At 38.2% G+C, this 14,710-nt stretch overlaps 1 non-coding gene across 1 annotated transcript; it reads right to left on the bottom strand.

Annotated features, from left to right (window-relative positions):
• Positions 1-1,295: 1,295 nt before the first annotated feature.
• Positions 1,296-1,405, bottom strand: LOC138201761 (U5 spliceosomal RNA). The gene has a single exon (XR_011178559.1). It is a non-coding gene; the product is annotated as a U5 spliceosomal RNA (small nuclear RNA).
• Positions 1,406-14,710: the final 13,305 nt, after the last annotated feature.

Here is a 14,710-nt window from a genome sequence, read left to right as displayed (position 1 = left end):
TGGTTGTCCCATTACCATGCCAGTGTAATCTTAAGAGTTTAGCAATCATGGTAATGACAAAACTACCATTAACTGCCAATCAAGCATCCCTGCTATATAATGAATGTTGTCACTTGCAATACGTTCCAAGTCTCTTACTTTCCCCCCACAGCAATCAGGTATCTGTGGTGTAAGTTGGTGGCCAGGCTGCGTCAACTCCTGCAGTAAAAATATAATCACCTAATAAAGCCTGATGATTTATAAAGATGAATTAGCACTGCTGTGATACAGTCACAACAAAAATGTTACATTTGAAGTTTTACCAAGTTAAGATTTATGGCCATGAAGGGTAGTATTATGTTGTGCATGGGGTATATTTTGTGGTCACGGGCTATAAATTGTCAAAGAAAAACTGCCCTGTCCTCTAAATTTCTTGATTTGTGATGAATAGGAACCAATAAAAAAATAAAAAAAAACAGTACAGCTACAGATTTTTGGTGAAGTATTCCACAAGCTCTTTGCAAAGTCCTTTTTAATTTTATTTTTTTTGCTTTTGTCTGAGTTTCAGTCATTAGTCAATTAATCTTTACCAAAACCAGTCTTTGTGGAAGTCAAGGAGGACACAGGCCAACAGCTGAAAGTCTTTGTTTTTCTTTTTCTTTTCTTTTTTTTTTTTTTTTTTTTATCAATTGGAGGATTAGCTTTACATTTGTCAACTTAATGACATTGCACAAGTTGTACAAATATGAAGTTTTATTGGCAGCACATTAACAATAGGTCAGGTTAAGATGGACTGTCTACAGTTCATTGTTATAACTTTCATCCAATAAGTGCCAGACAGGTAAATATTGCTTTAATTTCATACAGACTACTTTTTTTTTTCCGAGGCTTGACGTTTTTATGACTTTAATTCCAGAAGTAAAACCGTAAATTACTGAACTTACAATGCGGAGGTAACAGCTCGGAGGTGTTCCGCTCCTGCTGGTTCTTCTTTGAATTGCCTGGTGGTCGGCGGGCGGTCGGCAGGTAGCAGCGCAGGTGGAGGGAGCCTAAAACAACATTTCCGTTTTTTGTTTTTTTTTTCCGTATGCCCCACCAGGTGACATACCAACGTTCAGAAATAGTCCTCCAGCTCATAACTGCTCATTTAAGGTAGCTAACTTTCCAGGGTGTCGCTGAACGTTTTCAAAACTTAGAAAATCGTTGTCACCTGTCAGCCCGGTCACGTGGCGGTGGTTCCTGTCTGAGCGCCTCTGAGCGCGCGGGACGTAAAGCGGAAATAGAAGGTCCCTCTTTTTTTTTTTTATTTTTTTTTTTTTTTTTCTTGCATCAAAAACAAATTTGCTAATCTCTTTGATTGTTCCACTCCACGGAAATATTTAGTAAAAAGCGAAAGAAGTATACTATTTGAAGAGAAACAAGAGCGTACTGTATCGTTACTGATGTGAGGAAGCTGGCTTGCAGGTAAGTTACCTTGATAACGAATTTATACGAATGTGTACAAGTTTAGATTTTTTTTTTTTTAACCCTCACAATTGATGGAGTACAAGCTTTAAATTAACATTTATTTGATAAAAAAAAAAAAAAAAAACGTATTAATAATGAAGTATTTTCAACCACAGAGAGGGCGAGGCTACAGTACATATTTACCTTTGTAGTCTGAGAATATTACTTTGACCCAAATAACAAACACAATGTAATGAAGTCATTCCCCTTTTAAATCACCATGGGGTAGTTGCATTAAGTAAAACAGTTGCAAGTGTATTAATGTGACACTTTTCCTGATTTAGGACAAGCTGCTCCTGCACTCAAAACTGCTATTGTTTTTTGTTTTTTTTAACCAAAGTATGATAACTTTATCCAACTTGACAGAACAGGAAAGACAAATCCACTTTGGTCAATGTTTGAAATGGCATTTTTGCATTTGTAGGTCATTGGGGTTATAGCAATGTAAAAGGAAAAGTGCTCAATCACTCGCAATAATGACTTAATTCAGCGATGTTATTTTACGTAGATTTAAAGGAAACCTCTGCTATTAACTTTTATAAAGGTAAATTGGGAATTCCTGTGTATAGTCACAATAATATCACGATGATGAGAGTTTTATGTTAAGTTGGTCATCCTTTTTTTTTTTCATCTTTTTTTGTGTCATCTTTCTGGTGTACAGTAAATGATGCAGCGCAACAACATTCAAGAATCCACATATTTTTAAGGAGGTAGGATAACAATCTTCATCAAAGATGTCCTCAGCTTCATGAGATGTTGACTAAACAATTTTGTCATATTTCTACGTTCTGTGCTTCTTTTTTTGCCTTTCAGTTCCTAAAACAGAAACCTCAACCCTGCACTACATTTTTTTTTCCTGTTCTCCTTGTAATTGAAAATACCTTTACAGCCACAAAAGCCTGCTATTGTATGATAAGCTGCAAATGTAAAGAGGTGTCTGAAAATCCATTTAGAATTAATAATACCAAAACCATTCTTGTTAATGAAAAATTGTAATTTATCTGAAGAGGCTCATAGTCATCTTTGAAATGCAAGATGTCACTGAGCTGGCATAAATGCAGGTTTTAATGGATACATTGACACTGCTGCGGTATTGTTCTTGACAGTAGAAAATGATGTGAATAGCGTTGCTTGTCATTGTTGTGAAACTATTAATAGATCTGTAATTATGGTGGGCAAATTGTTGATTTTTTTTTTTTCCTCTGTGGTATTTGATATGCTCAGCACAATGAGGAGATGAATTAGGACTAATAAATAGGTCTCATGATTCTGTCTCTAATTGGAGGATCATTATATCTCTTCCAGAGAGATGCCCACAGCTAAAGCCTTCAACAGCACTATTTCAAACAGGACACAAAGGCCTTAATGAATACTCCTGTGACTTCACACTATCTCTCACAAAGGGAAGCACATATTCTGTTTTTATCTTACACATAGTTTCCTGTAATTGTTGAATTGAGGTGCCAGAGCTTTGCTTGGAAATCACAATGATTATACTACTGTTTGTATTTTAGGTTAAGGAGTTTTAAGGATTGTTTGAAGAAGAATTAGAAACTTAAGATGGCAGCAGCATCATACGACATTTACTTTAGTTTAAACCTGGTGTGAATGTAAATGGGCTGAATATTGGAAAATAAAATATCAGACGTTGTCATAGACTCATGTTAAATGTTTTACAATGTCCTTACATGAGTACCTATGCATTACCATTACAACACAATAATGAAAATACATAGAGAAAATGTAATGCATGTTCAGAGAATGTGTTCAAATCTCTGGGTGCCATTTGCGCCCATCAGTGTAGCTGATAGAGTCATTAGAGAGCTGCTGTGGCTCGGCTCTGGGGTCTCTCTCCTGTAAATGGCTCTGTTGGATGGGTGAACAACCTTCATATGGTTCCTTGGCCTCACAGCACTTCACGAAAGCTAATAGGTCATAGCTGCAGAGATGGGTGAGTGTTAACAATGGATAATGTGAGAATGGATTGCAGTTATCTGACGCTTTCTCTGTTCCACAATTCACAGTGTTTTACATTGCATCAAGTGAATTTGTAAGTGTAAGTCACTTTGTTTTTTTGACTTTTTATGTCCAACTGCAATGACAGCAAGGTTTGGGAATTTTGACATTACACGCATGACCTCCATGCTAATGGAGGAGCTTCTTCTTTATCTATTAGTGACTAACGTGATCACCCTTGGGCGGCTGGAAAACCAAAAGTGCTGAAATCGTCTAAATGATGAGCTGAAGGATCTGTGGGTTTTTGCATATCACACCTCCTCTATGGCTTTAAGAAAAAGGGTGAAAAAGGTCAGCTCAATATGCATATAATTTGGGGTTACATTTGAAGTTTGGGTTTTAAGCCTCTTGATGAAAGACAGCTATGAATAAATGTAATCTTTTCTTTCACATTTTGTCATTTGCTGAGAGCTTGAAAAAAGGTCTTTGTATGCGCTTTTGCGTTAAATATTCTTTATTACTGCTACTTGGGGTTCATTGTCCCTTCTGACACAGCCTAAATGATTGAGTAATGTCACTGATTTAAAATATATTTACAGTAGTAAAGTTATCACTGATCGCAATTAGAAAACGTTGCCACCACGCTTTACGCCCTCAGGTTGTCATGGATGAGTGAATGGGAAAAGTTTAGACCACTCTAGAGAGGAACTTATTTGTTGAGCAAGGGAAAAAAAAACAACGAGACGAGGGCAGACTGTCAAAGGATTGAACGCCATTCATCTGCAAACCTGTTCAAGGTGTGCCTGGTTGATGTCCTCCTCTTTGGTGGGGAACATATGTCCACAGCAGCTGTGCCACCATGAATAGGCAGTGATTGTGTGCTAGCTAACTGCATTCCTGGGAGCCAGGCCAAGTCTGAGTGGAGTGAGCTGTCCCATTTTTGATACGAGTGTTCCACCTGATTTACATGTCTCTTTTTCCACAGAACTAAGCGACCATTCACTTGGGCCAACATAGCACCTGACTCAGAAGATAACATTTTTCTCAGACCGAAGATGCTGATGAGGTGATTGTGAGACACTCCAGATGAACTGTGGTAAGGCATGGGATTCTAGCAGCTGTGTTACTGTATCTTCCCAATGACACAGTTTCCAAGAGCTGCAGTACAGTTTCTAGTGATATGAAATGTGTTGTAATGATGGATGGTGGAAGTTTGACTCGCGCTAGATAGTTCAGAGGCGCAAAACTATGTCTGTTTGGTGGGAGTGAAAGTAGAAGATAGGTTTGGCTGAAGCAACATTTTTGTTTGTTTGAAGAATATTTTTATCATAAAAAAGATACCGATTTTTTTTTTTTTTTTTAAATACCGCTCTTCCTATATGGCTGTCCATCAGCAAATATTGTCATCCACCTCTGTGTGGCTGTGTTGCCATACATGCAAAGATTGTGATGCTTAGCGGGTATAATGTCTATCAATGTCTTTGTTTGCGTACTAAACATGATACAGTAATTACTTCAACACTATTTAATCATAAATTAAGGTATTGGTCAATTCAGACTTGATGAGGGTGAAGAGTTAAGGGGAAATCAAATGTTTTTAAGATGAATCCTGTGTAGGGTGCTGCAGTAATCTAATAAGCTACATTTAACCACAATCCTCACCATTCAGTTGAAAGTCTTTTCCATGGGAAAGTCATTAATTTGTGTTTAAGATGTTTAACTCAAAATCTAAAATTAAGGCCTCAAGGTGGCGTTACAGGACAGGTCTAAAGGTGGCTAAATTTAATAAGGATTCATCATCTGTTATTGTTTGCCAAAAAGATGGAACAGCTTGAACAGTCTGGTAATTTTAGAAAATTACATCACTTAACTGTAATCCAGTCTTTAAAACTAGGAAAACATAACAATCATGCCATATCATGATATTATGATGTCCAAAATCTAAGACGATATCTAGTCTCTTATCATAATACGACAAAAAGTCAATATATCACCCAACCCAGAGAAGTTGCTGAGATATTTAATTCTCAAGTGGTGGACCAACTGTCATCTCAAGATAAAATACATTTAATTTGTGAATTCGTTACGTTGCTGTTTTGCAGCAAAAACAAGTTTCTTGTAGAAAATTATGGCGTTTGTTCTGTCATTTGTAATCAGTAAAGTAATGAATAAATTGTCGGTATATTTAAAAACAACCCGTGAAAGGTTGAGCAGGTTATCATAAAAAGAAAAAAAGAAGGAGAGTCCTGTACATGACTTTATGACCTGAAATAATTGCAGATGCAACATTGAATATTTTCTCACTGGATGCAATCACTGTTTTTCAAATATGGCGTTCATCCTCTCGACATTAAACTGAAACACCTGTAATTGTTATCAGACACTTGCACAGGAAAACACGGAGCTGCTAAGGCAATCTAAATGTAAACATTAGAAGGCCGCCGCGAGATGGAAATGTCCTTTCTGCGTCGCCTGATGTCTGATCACAAACAAACAATAGACATCTGCAATATTTCTCTGTCCTATCACCAACCTCCAACCAACGAGGAACAAGGTCAACAGACAAGCTCCAAATGGGATGGTGATCCCAAAATAACAATCCCAACGACCAACAACCTCCCCCCCCCGCCCCCCCTTCTCTCTTAAACACAATCACACAATCAAAACCCCACTGCCTTTCCCTCATTGTTTAATTTCTGCCGGTTATCTTAGATATCTCGGCGGCTGTTCTTATCTTTGACCTTCAGCTTGTTGCTTTGTCGTCACCCCCTCCCCACCTCCACCCCCCCCCACCCACCTACCTGCTCCCACCCCCCACGCCAGTGTGCTGCGACCTTCAGAGGGGTGTCATTACTCCCTGACCCATTTGACGATCCCCTCATGTGGAATGTGCATATGCCGAATCGCTGTGGATCTGCACAGTATGGGGTGAGGTGAAGTACTTACAGAAATATGACTTGACACGCTTTATCAAATGGGGAAAGATGAAGACGAAACAGCTGCTGGTGCTGTCGTAAGCAATCTGGCCGTGATTGAATAAAAGTGTCAGGAAAAGGGCCGCTTGATGGTCTTTTGTTCTCCCCCATCCAGCTTGATGTTAGTTTGAGCTGTCAGGAGGGAATCACAGCTGGGTGATTTATCAATACTTGGAGTGACCTTGTAGCCACACTGCTGTGTGTATGTATAAGTGTGTGTGTGTGTGTGTGTGTGTGTGTGTGTGTGTGTGTGTGTGTGTGTGTGTGTGTGTGTGTGTGTGTTTATCTGCGAGAGAACATGTGTGTGTGTGTGTGTGTGTGTGTGTGTGTGTGTGTGTGTGTGTGTGTGTGTGTGTGTGTGTGTTTCTGCGCACGCTTGTATCTGTGTGTGGCTCTCGTGGATTAAAAAGACACAAAGTGGAATATTTTCAAAATAGTTGGCACGCATAGACAAAGACTTGGCTTGACTTGGAACAAAATTCTCTCTTCTCTTAAACACAGTAAGTGGATTGTTCTGCCAACACGATAAGGGTATTTTTCTCCACATCAGAGCCCTCAAAGTACCACCAGCAAATGTTTGGGAGAAGAGTATCTCTTTTAACTACCTCTGCTTTTGAACATTTTTGTTGTTTTTTGCCTAAATCTCTTTACTATTTTTTCCTAACCTGTCCACAGCAGCTCTTCACCTCACTACTTTCTTTGAGATGTACTTGGACAGCTTGTTTTCACAGCAGCCATTGACTGTCTCTGTTGTGATTAAGCAGATGTTTTATTGCAGACTGGAACAGTCATTACTGCCATAAACCCATCTGTGGAATTGCTTTTTATGCAAATTCGCAAAGCATCTGCATAAATAAAGTTCTAATTAATACCTTTCTGCAAACCTCTGCGCTCTTTGATTCCTAAGTGTTCTTAATTGTGTACAAGGAGGTAGAAAGTACAAATCAATGCTCACAACATGAAAGGGTTTTGTTCTTCGTGCATGTACACCGTTATGTTTTTTTTATAATTCTTTCAGTAAAAAGAATGAATAACAAATACATGTCGTTTGGCAATATTTTGAAGATTTATAGATTTTTCTTTTTAAAGCACACTGCTTAGCTGGTTTTTAAAAATATACTCTATTTTTAAATAATTACATTTTGACAAAATAACATGGTTAATTATTGACAAATCGTTCGTTGATTAAGAATGAGCTTAAAGCAATTTCAATCAAGGATAACATTTATGTGAAGTTGCAGTGAGTAGCATTTTTAGCTCCTGGTGTCGGTTACAAGGGAAATAAAACTAAATCTGCTGCTACCGGTTGATTGGGAACTACTGAAGAGTAAAGTTTCCCCGAGAACATTAAGGCTGCTTTATAGATCCCTTTGTTGTGAGGGTGCCAATGGAAGCTCATTAATTTCCCCAGGTTTTTAATGGGGAGTGTTGAACATGTGGCAAGAGTTGTCTTGGTGGGACTCTTATGAGTTGCACTTCTGCTGCTGAAAGGATATTATACGTGTTTATTGTAAAGGTGTCCCTTTGCTAAGTAATCAAGCACATTTTATTGTTTGGAAAATTATACAAACCAATTTGCTTAAGCAGTGTGATTGAAAAATTGTCATTTAAATTATGATTTGGTCATATAATGTTGTTGGATTCTTTTTGCAGTAAACCTGTCAGTTTCCTGTTTTGTAACAGTAAAATCATATTAGGCACTATTATTTCACTAAAAACTAACCTTGTGCCTCCCCACCTTGCATGACTATGGGTGTTCTTACACCAGAGCACAATAAATATAGAAGCTAAAAGGCATTTCACGTGAACTTGAACTTTCAGTACCTCTGAAATCAGGAGAAGAAAGGAAATGTTGTGAATAAAGAAAGACTTTGTTTAATGATTAAAGGAGCCATCCAAGCCATGAGCGAGAAGGGAGGAGGTGCTGTCAGTGAGGTCAGGGGAAAATGAAGAATGGCTTCAAAAAGCCATGAAGGATGAATTTAACTTTTATTTTGTAGGGCTTGAGGAACAGTAGGTATCTTTAAAGCAAACGGATGTCCCAGTCGCTTGTTTGTCTTGATGACACTTTCAAGTGTGAATCAGCAGATCATTTTAAGTTGATTCACTAGGTGGCAGTGTCACATTTTGAACATATTAAGCTGTGTGCTGCAACACATTCAGTTTGAAACAAGGAACACAACATGAAAGTGTCAAATTTGAGCTTTGATTTGAGTATGTTTCTATCAGTTTTGAATAACATGTTATGTTGGATATAGTTCGCAAGTAATGGGGCACTGCGCTGCTAAATATTTCTTGGGCAGCGGTGTGTTTTCTCAGTGTTGCAAAAGAGAGATCAGATGCGGGTTGGAGTTAATTCAGAGTTGGCATTTAGATTGGGGTTTGAAGGTGTCTGTTAAAATGAGGAGTAAAGAGATGACCATTCAAGTGGAGACGGGTGAGACTCACAAAAGCAAAAAATTATCAGAGATATTTATGGTCAAAAAGGCAGGTGCCTATAGGAAGAGTAGAAAATGTCAATTTAGTGTTGAACAGACAATGATCTGCATGGTGAAGATATTTTTATTTATTTTTTTCCCAGAGCAATTTATAAATTCTCTGCAGGATGCAGCAGTAGCTGTTTTCTGGCCAACGATCGAGAGAAGATTTAATAACCAAGACCTCAGAGGATTCCCTACAAGATACAAACCCCTGGTGAGCCTCAAAAAACAGAAAGGTTACTGTTTGCAAAGAAAACAGTAACAGTTAGGAGGACTGTAAAACGTTCTATGGACTCATGGAGCAAAAATCACCAATAACAAAATGATGAAAGAAGAAAGTGTGGAGAAAAAAACGGAGCACCTGATGACCCAAAACATTACCACCTCATCTGTCAAACGTGGTGATTCTGTTATGGCTCGGGCATGTATGGCTTTCAGCTGAACTGGCATTTATTGATGATCTCACTGCTGACAGAAGCAGCAGGATGAATCCAGAGTTAAGAAGGAGCATTCTATGTGCTGAGATTTGGACAAATGCATTAAAACTCGCTGGATGATATCATCTTTTCTGCCAGACAAGATCCGACACATACAGCCAAAAGCAGCTACATTTTTTTCTGTGCTGATGTAAACCGACTCAAGTCAATTCTATGCAGTATCGATTATTTTATTTCAAAATGAATGTGGTCAGTTAATTTGTTTAAAACATGACAAGAATCAAAAGTATGTCACTGTCCAAATACTAATAAGATGGACTGTATGTCATTATGTGAGCTCTGGATTACTAATATTTCTTTATTTGTGACAAGACAAACACAACTAAACAAATAAAAATGTGTAATAAATATCAAATTAGAGCCTACAGGTGTAACAGAAACTTCAGTTAGAAGTCCGTACCATTCACCCTATTCATTTCATGAAAGTTCTGCTTTCTGTAATGATGCAATGCAGAGCCAGGATTTCTTACACAGCACAAAATACAAACATGGGTTATGCTGCTCTCTCTCTCTCTCTCTCTCTCATCAGCTAGTGAGATCTAGCAACTTTTAGCATAATGAATTTAGCAGGGATGCCTTCTCTACACAGTCCATCAGGCTTGCCATCTAGGAGATTAAATTATGTCTGTAAGCATTAAAGCTTTGATGCTGTATTTGGGCGGCATGCATGCATCCATTTGCAAAATTCTATATAACAAAATTAAAAACATGGACACCTATGGAAAATGGCTTGGCACTAGCACTTAAATCCAACCACTCCAAACAGTCTGCTGACTAATGCATTTCTAATCATTTCTGTGATCAATGTTAGCTACTGTGCAATAAGATTAATCAGCCATATGCAAAGCTAGGATCACCTTGAACAAGGCAAGACGAAAGGGGGGAAAAAAAAAAAAAAAGGGAGATAAAAGGACTGAAAGTAGGTGTCTTGCTATTATGTATGATAAGCACACCGTACAGAAATAAAGCACACCTGCATTATTCAGGTTTTTCATGCCGCTGGTTTTGTGTGTGTTTCGGCGGCATTACACCGTTGTGCTTCCCTCAGCTGTGCTTTGGCATCTGTGCATGGCCATCTCACTGCTGAATAGCTGCCTGATTATTCCAAATCTAAGGGAATATTCAAACAAGGCCCGATAATGCATTCTTCCATATGATTCTCCAGAGCTGGGACAGCTGTTCAGCAGCTTTCAGTGCCATGTTCAGAGAGGGACAGATTTCTCTGCTCAATTAATAGGCCCTATTAAAAATCAGGGGGAAGTTTGACAAATGAAGCAGAGATTCAGTTTGTCTTCGAAAGATGCCTCCAAAACAGCTATCTTATGTAACTGATAAATAGCTACACTTTAACCAAAATGATTGGGAAATTAATGTTTAACTTCATAATCAATTGGCCACACAGGATCTCAATGGCAGATGTATGGACACACACACAAAGCCCTCACTATATGAGGAGTGTCGTTTACATTTCAAGACAATAACTGTCAGTAACTTTGTCACTACGCAGTCGTCCAAATTAAACAGATTACAAGCAGGTCAATTTCACAAACCAGCCCGACAACATGATAAAACTTTAATGACAAGAATTTGTCAGCTGTATCAGACAGGAGGAATTACTGGAGATCAGTGTCTCTTTGTTCGCTTCACTCTGGCCACACAGTGATGTGAGAATGCAGAGTGCTGCTGCTGCTCCGCCGGTGCCTTGTAAAGTTTCAACGGGCAGATGAATTCTTTCAGTCTGGCTCACTCCCCCTCTCTTTCTCCCTCTCGCTCTCTCCAGAACAACGGAGAGGTTGTCTGTCCAAGGACACACCTGTAAGGTGCAGACTCTCGACAGGCTTACCTCAGAGGCCTCTCCTGCTGTACTCAAAAGGCAATTATTCCTCCCAGAAGATAGAGCACTGTCAACTTCAAACAGAGGACATTCTTTAGGCAGATTAGACTAAAATTATGTTTTATTATTTGGGCCCTGAAGAATGAATTGGACTCTATTTGGCCGTCTTTGTGGTGAAATCTAAGACAGTTTAAATGGCAGAGGTATGTTTGGAGTCGGGGTAATACTCTGGTGTCTTTATGAAAGGGCAACAGAGAGGATCAGATTAGAAGCTGAACAGCGAGACTCTTTCAGTGCGGCTGTGCTATCATCTCTGTCTTCTTGTCTGTGCCTGTAGAGAGGTTAAATTAAATGGCTGTAATAAATGTTTTGGTCTTGCTGATGTGGTATGGCTGGCTATCAAACGAAAACACTGTGGAGAAACGGCATGGTGGAAGATCAGAGAGAGGAACAAATGGAGGGTGGGAGAACTATGTCAGCACATTACCAACATTAGAAACGGACTTGTTTTCACTTAAACCTCAATTATAATTGCGGCTCCAGAAACAATTATATTGATGAATGCTTTCTAAGTTACTGTAATTAAATTATTCCATTTAATTAACGAATTATATTGAATTTCTCCCCAGAGGACGGCATTAGCCTCATCTGCTGTTTTACAAACAGGAGTACTCTAATGTTGTGTGCTATATGGAAATGATTACTAATGCCTAATGAAACTGTGTCAGATCAGATAAATGCTGTCGAGAGTCAACAAGCCAAGCTTGTAACACAGCCAAACTTGAGACAGAACAATACAGCTAAAGACCAAATTATTGATTTAATATTTTTTCAAGAGCAGGCTTTGTAAAGATGACATCAAAAGAATTAATGCTGAGTGCATCCGTGATGTCTTAAAGAGAATATAGAAAGTCCAAGAAAATATGCATTATGCAGGTTTAAAAAAAAAAAAAAAAGAAAAGATTGTCCTGGTGTCATTTCATTAATCAAGTCTTTAATTTACAATGAAAGTAATCAGCGTTTTAAAATGAACTTTCGTCATCCACAAGTTCACAGCAATGTAACAAAATCTTACTTTGAAAATTAGTGGCTCAAAATGATAGTGTCAATTTGTTGCATAAAATAGCATCTCATTGCTGTTTACACTCACTGGCTATATGGAGGGTAATTATACGCCACATAAAACTGGGAAGCTCACAAAACAGTTTTACTCTGATGGTTTAGGAGTACAGAGCGACACCGTGGAAATGCACAAATGAAGAAAGAAATTCAACTGCAGCTGACCATTGCCCTCTGGTGGGAGTGCCAAGCACCTGCTTGAAGATGACTAAATATAGAGCATAACTAAGATTTGTTTGTATTTCTTGTGTTACAAATGCCATAACATTTGAGATTATTCATAGGCAGGCAAAACTAAGAACACACACAATTACACACAGGTCAGATGAATTTTACAAACAAAGCACACAAAGTAAGTTGTAAGTTATTTTGTGCTTTCAAAGAAAGAAAAAGAAAAAAAAAACCAGTGCCTACAGTGGCAACGTGGTGCATGTGTTTATTGTCCAATGCCCTCTTGGCTTGGCCATATTAGTCCATGTGAGAGGAGAGAGGAGTTGTGATGCTGTAAGCACATACCGTGCATTCTCTCTCCTCCGCTGTGCAGTTGTTGGGCATATTGTGAGGTTTTAATACGGGGGGATATGGAGGAGGGCTCGGCTCACATTCGCCGTACAGGAAGAGCCACGGCCAAGAATGACAGTTGCTCCTCTTGGAGCTGAGACATCCATGGATTTAAATTGCACTTTGAAAGGTCAGCACATGACAGGCAATCAGTCAGCTCCCAATTGGATGATCAGCAGTCATTTGAATATGTTTCTAAATTTTCTTTTTTCTTGTTCTTTTTTCTTTGTACTGCATCATGAGAAAATATGAGTGAACATTTTCCTGGGAAAGACTTATTCAGATTAGATGTATAAACGTCCTGGCATTCTTAATAACTTCCTCGCACAATCAAAATGTAACAAACATCAAATAATAACGAGGACATAAAAAAATACAACAGTTAAATGAGTTGATAATCAAAACAAATTACAGTTAATGGAAGGTCATAAGATTTTTTTAAATTTTTTTTTTGCAGATTTATAAAACCTTGGACTTTGCATGTCATCCTCAGTCATAAAAAAACACAGCTGAGGATCTTTGAAAACAGCAAATCCGAAATAAATTGCATAAGTGAATATTTGTCTGTGTAAAATGGGAAAATATTGTTTTATATAGCTGCTGAACAGTTTTTTTTTTCAATATGCTTAGTTTTCACATACTGTGACCTTATCTAACCTCAGTGATACTCAAATATAATGTTCATGTTCAGTCAAGCCCACAATATGGGTGTAGTTACAACATTTTAATAAGAGGACAAGAACTGCCTGAAGTCAGATGTGGATGGGAGTGGCAGTAAATGTCACATAAAAAAAAGAAATCCATACACAAACACTGCGTTTTTTTAATTTTTTTATTCAATTAAATGTCGCTTAGCCTTTTCTTCATTTGTGCCAATGTTGTGGCACACCTGTATTTCCAGTTCCAACATGTTGCACTGGCACCGTCATTGACATAAAGCAAGCTAATGCATCATACACCTGTGTGGGAAAAAAGTAAAAAAGAAAACACTCCTGACAAGTCAATTCTGTTTTGTTAAGCTGAGGTATAAAGCTGCTGTTACTGTGAATTCAAGAGGGCTTGAGGTTGGGTTTGTGTTTATTCAAAGCCTGGTTAAATTTAAGGATATAAAGAACCAAAAAAACATCATATGTCAAAGTTAAGGTGACATCAAAAGGTGTGTAAAGAGGAAAAAGTGAGATGCAAATTGAATAGTTTTTAGGACAAAGCTCAAACACCTACGGGGAAGTTCACTAGATCATCCCATGTGAATGGAACTATATGTATTTGAATGAAATGCTGCGCTATTTTGATGGAAACATCCCCTGTCAGTATGTGTGTCTGTGCGCAGGCTTCGTTGCTGGCTCAGGAATGTTGGCATCAAGTATGCAGTCCTGACAGACAGCTGCACTGCAGTGGCGTTTTTAACATGCCAGACCAGGATCCAGGCGTGCCGGATTCTCCTAAAAAAAAAAAAAAAAAATCAGAACATGCTTCAGAAAAGGATAGGAAAAAAAATTGCACTAACATGACTCACAGTTCGCAGGTGATAGACAGAGAACTTATCAGTTTGAATAGATGTCTTAGAGCTAAAAAAGGACTGAATTGTCTTTGAAATTTGAAACTGTTTTGCATTGAATTCAAGTTTTTTTTTTTTTTTTTTTTTTTTTCCAGTTTGAACAAATCACAAGTCTAAGAGAATTGAAGAAGCCACAGAGCCCGTTTAACATGACCCTGATGAATACTGCACTGACTCAACCGGTGACTCACTTTATTTCTAAAGCTGTGAATTAACTGCTCATTTAAACACCTGACACCATCGAC

The sequence above is a fragment of the Embiotoca jacksoni genome, unplaced genomic scaffold, assembly GCF_022577435.1.
Source record: "Embiotoca jacksoni isolate LCO1_2020_lvr unplaced genomic scaffold, fEmbJac1.0.p SCAF_2, whole genome shotgun sequence".
Classification (NCBI taxonomy): Eukaryota; Metazoa; Chordata; class Actinopteri; family Embiotocidae; genus Embiotoca; species Embiotoca jacksoni.
The sequence above is the reverse complement of the archived record's forward strand: the minus strand, read 5'-3'. Positions and strand labels throughout refer to the sequence as shown.